The sequence below is a fragment of the Miniopterus natalensis genome, chromosome X (assembly GCF_054644295.1).
Source record: "Miniopterus natalensis isolate mMinNat1 chromosome X, mMinNat1.hap1, whole genome shotgun sequence".
In the NCBI taxonomy this organism is placed as follows: Eukaryota; Metazoa; Chordata; class Mammalia; order Chiroptera; family Miniopteridae; genus Miniopterus; species Miniopterus natalensis.
Window position 1 is genome coordinate 73074428 of NC_142103.1, and position 7447 is coordinate 73081874.

The 7447-nt window shown below is 51.0% G+C and overlaps 1 pseudogene; it reads left to right on the forward strand.

The window, feature by feature from the left end:
• The first annotated feature begins 5367 nt into the window (after positions 1-5367).
• LOC148090570 (melanoma-associated antigen D4-like) overlaps positions 5368-7447 on the forward strand; it is a 4152-nt pseudogene continuing 2072 nt past the window's right edge.

Here is a 7447-nt window from a genome sequence, read left to right on the forward strand (position 1 = left end):
AAATGAGCTGAAAGTGTCTGTCCACACAAAAACCTGCATAGGGATGTTTATAGCAGCTTTATTCATAATTGCCAAAACTTGGAAGCAACCAAGATGTCCTTCAGTAGGTGAATGGATATGTAAACTGTGGCACATCAAGACAATGGAATATTATTCAGTGCTAAAAGGATATAAAAAAAAACCTCAAGCAATGAAATCACACGGAGAAACGTTAAATGCGTATTTCTAAGTGAAGGAAGCCAATCTTAAAAGGCTGCATATTGTATGATTCCAACTATACAACATTCCGGAAAGGACAAAACTATGTAGACAGTTTTTTAAAAATCTGTGGTTGCCAGTGCTTAAGAGAGAGGGAGGTATGATTATGTGGGACACAGAGGATTTGGGGGTGGGCAGTGAAACTATTCTGTATGATACCATAACGATGGAAACATGTCATTACATATTTGTCCAAATGCATAGAATATACACCAACAGTGAACCCTAATGAAAACTGTGGATTCTGAGTGATAATGATGTGTCACTGTAGATTCATTGATTGTAAGCATACCAATCTGGTGCACGGTTCTGATACTGGGGAAAGTTATGTCTCTGTAGGGGCAGTAGTATATGGGATTGCTCTGTACTTTCTGCTCAATTTTGCTATGAACCTAAAACTGTTCTGAAAAAAAAACCAAAATATATTTAAAATAAAAAAAAATCCAATTTGTCAATCTCTACCTTTCAATTGGTGCATTTAGATAATTTGCATTTAATACGGTTATTAATATGGTTGGAATTAAAGCTATCATGATATTTGTTTTCTATTTGTTCATCCATTTGTCTTATATTTTTCTTTTTTTAAGGCTTATTTTAAGTTCAGTGAGCATTTTGTGCTTCCATTTATCTCTGATGTAGGCTTATTAGCCATAATTGTTTAGATAGGTACATTAGGGTTTATATTTGATGCTTCTTTAACTTATCACGGCCTACTGTTAAGTAATATTGTACCACTTCATATGTAAATTTAGAATCTCACAGCAGTATATTTATATTTCCCCTATTTCTTGGGCTATTTTTGCCCAGGAAATTAATTTTACATAACTTAAAACTACATAATGCATTGCTATGAATTTTTGCCTCACACCATCAATTATAACTAAAACTTTAAACATAAGGAAGCAAATATTTTATATCTATCCTCATATCTACAGTGGACAGCATTGATTACTCATTTAGGGGGGGGCATATTTCCATTTACTTTTATTTTTCTTATGCCAGAAGCACATCCCTTAACATTTCTTGTAGTGCATATCGAGTGATGATGAATTATTTCAAATTTCGTATGTATGAAAAACTTCTATTTTAGCTTCATTAAAAATATTCCTCGAGTATAAGCTTCTGAAAGTTATTGTTTCACAGTTTTAAAGATGGCATGCCACTTTCTTCTGACTTGCATTGCTTCCGATGAGAAATGTCCTGTAATTCTTATCACTTGTCCTCTAAATTCTTCTATATTTTTATTTTATTTATTATATTTTTTTCTGGTTTACTGCTTCGAAGATAGAGTAAATAGTTGGGGGAGCAAAATAGAAAACTGTCCTGTATGCACATTGTGATTTAGCTGTATGTAACAACTTTATAACATCTAAAAAGCAAAAGAATCAGTGAAAACAATTAAAACCAGGATGCACACATATACATGATGAATTACCCAGAAGCCAATTTGCTCTCCCACCTGAATAAACAACAACAACAACAAAAAATCATAAAGCTTTATGTCATGGCATCTCGGGTCACACAGGACAGTGATTCCCTAGGGAAGGGAAACTGACAAGGTGAGCCCTCAGATAGCCCAGTTTTCCCAGCTTCTTGCCTGGATAGAGTTTACAGGCTGCAGCACAGGGAGACTGAACACAAACAGAGCCCAATGGACAATCTGAGTGAAGGACACAGAGCTGAGAATTCCGGGGGGCCAATGTGACTAGAATTTGCTGGGAGTGATGGAGGGGAGAGAGCTGCACAGAGAGGTGGCTCTGGAGAGCTGCAGAGGTTTCCCATCTGGGTGCAGCGTATGGGAAAGAGGGAGTGTTGGTAGTTGACTTAGTTCCTTGGAAAACTAGTCGTGTGGAAAATAGTGCCATTTACTGAGAATGTAAAGATGGGAGTTTTAAAAACAAGAGAGATGGGGCAGGGGGTGAGTGTGCAGAAGGGGTGGGTAGTACCGGTTCTAGACAGACTTTCTATGAGGATCCCTTGAGACATCCAGGTGGAGATGTCATGTAGGAGAGTAAATATATGGATCTGGATCCCGAAGGTGAAGTTCATGCTGAGGATATAGATTTTGGAGTTATTAGCATATTAGCATATTTAGTTACATAACATATAGCATATAAAGAGGTGGATACAAAAACGAATGGGATAAAAGTTGGCAACATGAGAAAAAAAATATAATTATGGGTAGTGATGGATGTTAACTAGACTTATTGTGGTGCGCATTTTGCAATATATACAAATATTGAATCATTGTGTCGTACACCTGAAACTAATGTAATGTAATATGTCAGTTAAGTTCCAATAAAAAGTAAAAATAAAATGGAAAGAAAAAGGAATATAAAAGTCCACTATGGGTTTTGTAAAGAAAAGCAAAAAAAAAAAGCAAAAAAAAAAGCACAGGTCAATTTGAGATGGGAACATAGCATTTTTCTATCAGCATATGGCGGTTTGTCAAGGCTTTTGTGTCTAGGGTCTGCTCACCTCCCACAGAAATGTGTTACCCAGGAAGGGCTGAAGAGACACAGGCAGCCGACAAGGGAGGTTGCTATGCAACAGCAGAGGAAAGCCATTCAGCCAGGCACAATTGATATCGGTCACCGGAGAGAAAAAGCTGTGGTTCTAGCAATAGTTTCTATTCATACACAGGAGTCCTGGAGAGGCTGATATAAAAAATGCATATAAAAGTCCAGTACGGTTTGTGCAAAAAGTACAGTTTCGATTTGAGATGTGAACATGGCATTGTCTGCCTCCAAAGCAGTCTCTCCAGACATTATGGAAGCACAGTGGCACGTGTGTCCTTGGGTAGGACCCCAGTGAGCGCTCCTTGTGCTTCCCATTTTGCAGATTGAGAAACTGGGCTCAGAGATGTCCAGTGACCTGAGCAGGCTCACACAGCTAGCGACAGACTGGACTGGCACTCCATCCCTGGAATTCTGAAGCCCGGCCCAGCTTCTTCCCGCAAGACCACAGCTGCCCCAGGCCCCAGCCTGGAAGGAACCAGGACAAACATTTACTCTGAATCAGGGCTTGCCATGGCTCAGACACACAAGTGCCTGATTGTCCTGGCTGCTCCAGTGGGCACCAGGAAGGCCTCAGGGGCAGCGTGTTTGTGCCACTCAGGAAAAGGCCTGACAGTGGGTGTGGGGAGTGGACCCCAAGGAGCAATTCCCACACCTGAATGGATCCACATAGAGTAGGCAGGGGTGGGGCTGGGGGCCTCTACCTGTGTTCTCCCCGGTGCAGAGCAAGAGCTTAGGTCTCAGAACGCAAACCTTGCTTGTTTGGGACAGATGTTGACGGGGCGGGGCAGGTGGGTGGTGAGCTGTCGCTGAAACTGAAGAGGGGAGGGTGCCTCAGTCCCCAGGCCAGCACTAGTGGAACATGGGGCCCAAATTCTGCATTTGCGTTTCCTGGCTCTGTGGCCTCGTGTAATCAGTCCATGCAATGAATGTGTCTGTGCCTCAGCTTTCTGATCTGTAAAATGGGGATGCGGACATCCACCTCCCAGGGCAGCCGTGAGAGGGAGACAAGCCCCAGCACAGATATGGCTGTGATGTACAAGCTGCATAAGGAGCGATTGAAGAAGCAAATGTTTCCCAGTGTGCCTGGAAGGCCACAGGGATGAATAGTGGAGGGGGACACAAAGGGAACTGGCATCCTCTGGCCATTTACATTTCCCTTGTTGCTAGAGACCTCTGCATTTGTGACCTAGGGGTCATCTTGGGGAAGCAGGGCATAGTGGATTCCAGACCACACGGGAGGAGCTTAGGGGAAAGGGGAAAGGTGGAAGGCAGAGCTTCAAAAGTGGGGGGTATTGAGGGTAGATGATTGGGTGGGTTGAACTGCACCACAGGGTGTGAGTGCGCGCCCCTGCAGTCAGAGGCGGGGGTGGAAGGGGAATCTGGGCGGAAGGAGAAAACGCCCCCACGCCCTGCCATCCAGGCCCGCACACCCGCGGAATCGCATGCGCACTGGGGACCTGGTGGACAGGGCTTTTGTTGGGAAAGCGGGCGGGCTGAAGGGGTCGGCGCATGCGCAGGCTGCCCAGCTGCGGGGGGTGTGCAGAGAAAAGGGGCGGGGTGGTCGGAGCTGCTGTGCTGGCAGCAGTAGGCGAGGGCGCGGCTGCGGGGTTCCTGGTGCTGAGGAGCGACGCCATTGGAGCCCCAGGGAAGGTAAGGATCCAGCCTCAGACAGGACCTGGAGCGGGCGAGTGGAACCCGGCGCGCTGCGCCACTCCTCCCTGGACAACGCACCCTACCCCCCAGCAATGCTCCCACCCCCACCCCCACCCGGAGCTGAACACAACCCAAGCACTCAAAACCCGAACCACATTAGACCCGCGGTCTAGACAGGAGGCCCCATTCTCCCCGCCGCCAGACCCAGGCTCCCGGATCCGAGCCCTGGTGACACCGGATCCTACGACCCGACCCGTGCGCGTGCTCTGGGCTGAGCTGCCTTAGACACGGGCCCCATCCCCACCCAACAACTCCTAGATCACTCTTACCCAGCTAACCGCTTTGCCCCCTTCCTGGAATTGCAACCCTGCGTTTTGAGACCTCCACTGGTCCAATTGGAGCCTCACCTAGCCCGAGGCACCCTCCCCATCTACCCCTAGCGCTCCTGTGTGAGCCCAATCTGACCGGAATCCCCTGAATCGCCCCCACCTACCGGGACCTCGGACCTCGCCAAAGGGTCCCTGGGATTCAGTTTCCCAGCGCTTTCCGCGGTCCCCATGTGTCTGAGCCCTCACACCTCATGTGCTCCCCCTTCATCCTGGCTGCCTGCTCCAGCCCTTAAATTCAGGCCCTTTGTTTCCCCTATCTCAGTGCATCCATCCCCTTTGGGGCTCTTCAGACCCAAGCCTGTCAGTCCACCCCTCTTTCAAATCGAGTCGCTGGGATGGAGATCCTGCTCGGACCTCAACTCTCCTTTCAGTGCGGACGGGTGGATGGGGAGATCTCCTCCGGCCTCTTCTATCCCTCTCTTAGGGCTCTGTCTCTGACAGAACCTACCCCAATAGACTTCACCCCCCACCCCTACTGCCCAGTAAGGGGGACGACGGCCGCCGCCAACCCCACCCCCACCTCCTGAGAAATCCCGCCTCCACTGGATCCCTCTTCCTCCCCCTGAAGAGGCCTCACCCTCCCTCTCAGGCTGAGCTCTCTTCTTGGGACCCCAGCATGGCTGAGGGAAGCTTCCGCAAGGAATCAGAAAGCTACAGCGCTGAAGACATGGATGAGGGTAGCGATGAAGTTGGGGAAGAAGAGATGGTTGAAGGAAACGACTATGAAGAATTTGGTGCTTTCGGAGGCTATGGCACCTTCACCAGCTTTGACATTCATCTCCTCAGAGCCTTTGGGAGCTTGGGTTCAGGCCTTCGCCTCTTGGCGGTGAGGCCCTTCTTGGCCACCTGCTAGCCCTGCTAATCTGGGGCGGGGGTGCGCAGAGAGGAGTGGATGAAGGGAAGGGTTGGTGAGGAAGGACTGCCTAGCCACTTTAAACCAAACCTTCCCTTTCCTGCTGGAGAGAAGGGGGATCGGGGGAGGGTCTTGGGGGTGGTTGGGGCTGGCTGGCTGGCTGGCTGCCTGGAGGAGGCTGGCAAGCACAGGGAAGCAGGATGCGAGTGTGCAAAGTTGTCTGCCTTCCCCTACCCTTCTCTCCGGCCTTGCAGAATGAGCCCTGGGAACTGGAAAACCCTATGCTGGCCCAGACTCTGGTGGAGGCATTTCAGCTGGATCCAGAAACACTTGCCAATGAGGCGGAGGCTCGAGCTGCCAATGTAGCCCGAGCTGCCGCCTCCAACCGTGCTGCTCGGGCTGCTGCCTCTGCTGCCCGTGCCCTCTACAATCAGGTGGTCACTAACTACCCGCTGGCCGCAGACCAGGCCTCGAGAGAAGATACCCAGCCCATGACATATGCGGTCGAGGCTCAGGGAGCCACCCCTGAGACAACCCTTGCTTCTCCGCACAGCCCCCAGATACCAGTCACCAGTGAGATGGCTGCCTCTGGGGCTCCAGCAACCTCCTCACAATCCCAGCCAGCCTCCCAGGCCCCGGGGGCCGCTACCGAGGGTCCCAGTACTGCCTACGCTTCCTCTCGGGGCTCCATGTGCCAGTTGAGGTGGATGCCACCCAGCCCAAGACAGCCTTCTGGGTCAGAATGATGTCTTTGATTTCACCCAGCCAGCAGGTGGTCAGTGGCATAGCCTTCCCACGCCCCAAGAGACCCGCCCCAGCCCAAGAGGCTGCCTCGGAGGGCCCCAGTGCTGCCTCTGGGGTGCCCCAGGCAGCATCTGCTGGGGAGGGGGCAGCCACCAGACCCAAGACGACCAAGTCTGGGAAGGCTCTCGCTAAGACTCGGTGGGTGGAGCCTCAGAATGTTGTGGCAGCTGCTGCTGCCAAGGCCAAGACGGCCACGAGCGCCCCTTGAGCCTGAGGGGTGCAGCTGCCACTGCTCAGAACAGTGCTGAGCCCTGGGCCAGGATGGGAGGCAAGAGAACAAAGAAGGTGAGACCTCCCTGTACTCTCCAAATCCCCATCCCCTCCCCTCCCCTCCCCTCCCCTCCCCTCCCCTCCCCTCCCCTCCCCTCCCCTCCCCTCCCCTCCCCTCCCCTCCCCTCCCTCCCCTCTTGTCCTCCCTTGCCTTCCCTTCCCCTCCCCTCTTGTCCTCCCTTGCCTTCCCTTCCTCTCCCCTCTTCTTCTCTCAACTTGTCCAAGTTTCTACAACACAAGTGTGCCAGCATGTTTTTACTACACGTAGTCCCTACCCTCCAGCCTGGAGGGAGAAGAGGTTGGCTCAGTGCCTGACACTTAGTAAGTCCTCTGCACACGCCATCCGATGTTCCTGCTTCTCTTATTTCCAAGTACCTGCTCTGGTGAAGATGTTGCCAGGGGCTTGGGCACAGTAAGCTTGGTAGCCCTGGGTCTCTCTTCTCCCCAATGCTACAGTCCAAGCACCTGGATGACGAGTATGAGAGCAGTGAGGAGGAGAGAGAGCCTCCTGCGGTCCCACCATCCTGGAGAGCATCGCAGCCCCCATTGACAGTGCGGGCTCAGATGGCCCCACGCGCTCAGGTGGCCCCATGGGCTCAGATGGCCCCTCGGCCCCCGATGGCCCTGAGATCCCAGGTACCCTCGAGGCACATACTGTGCTTGCCACCCCGCAACGTGACCCTTCTGCAAGAGAGGGTAAG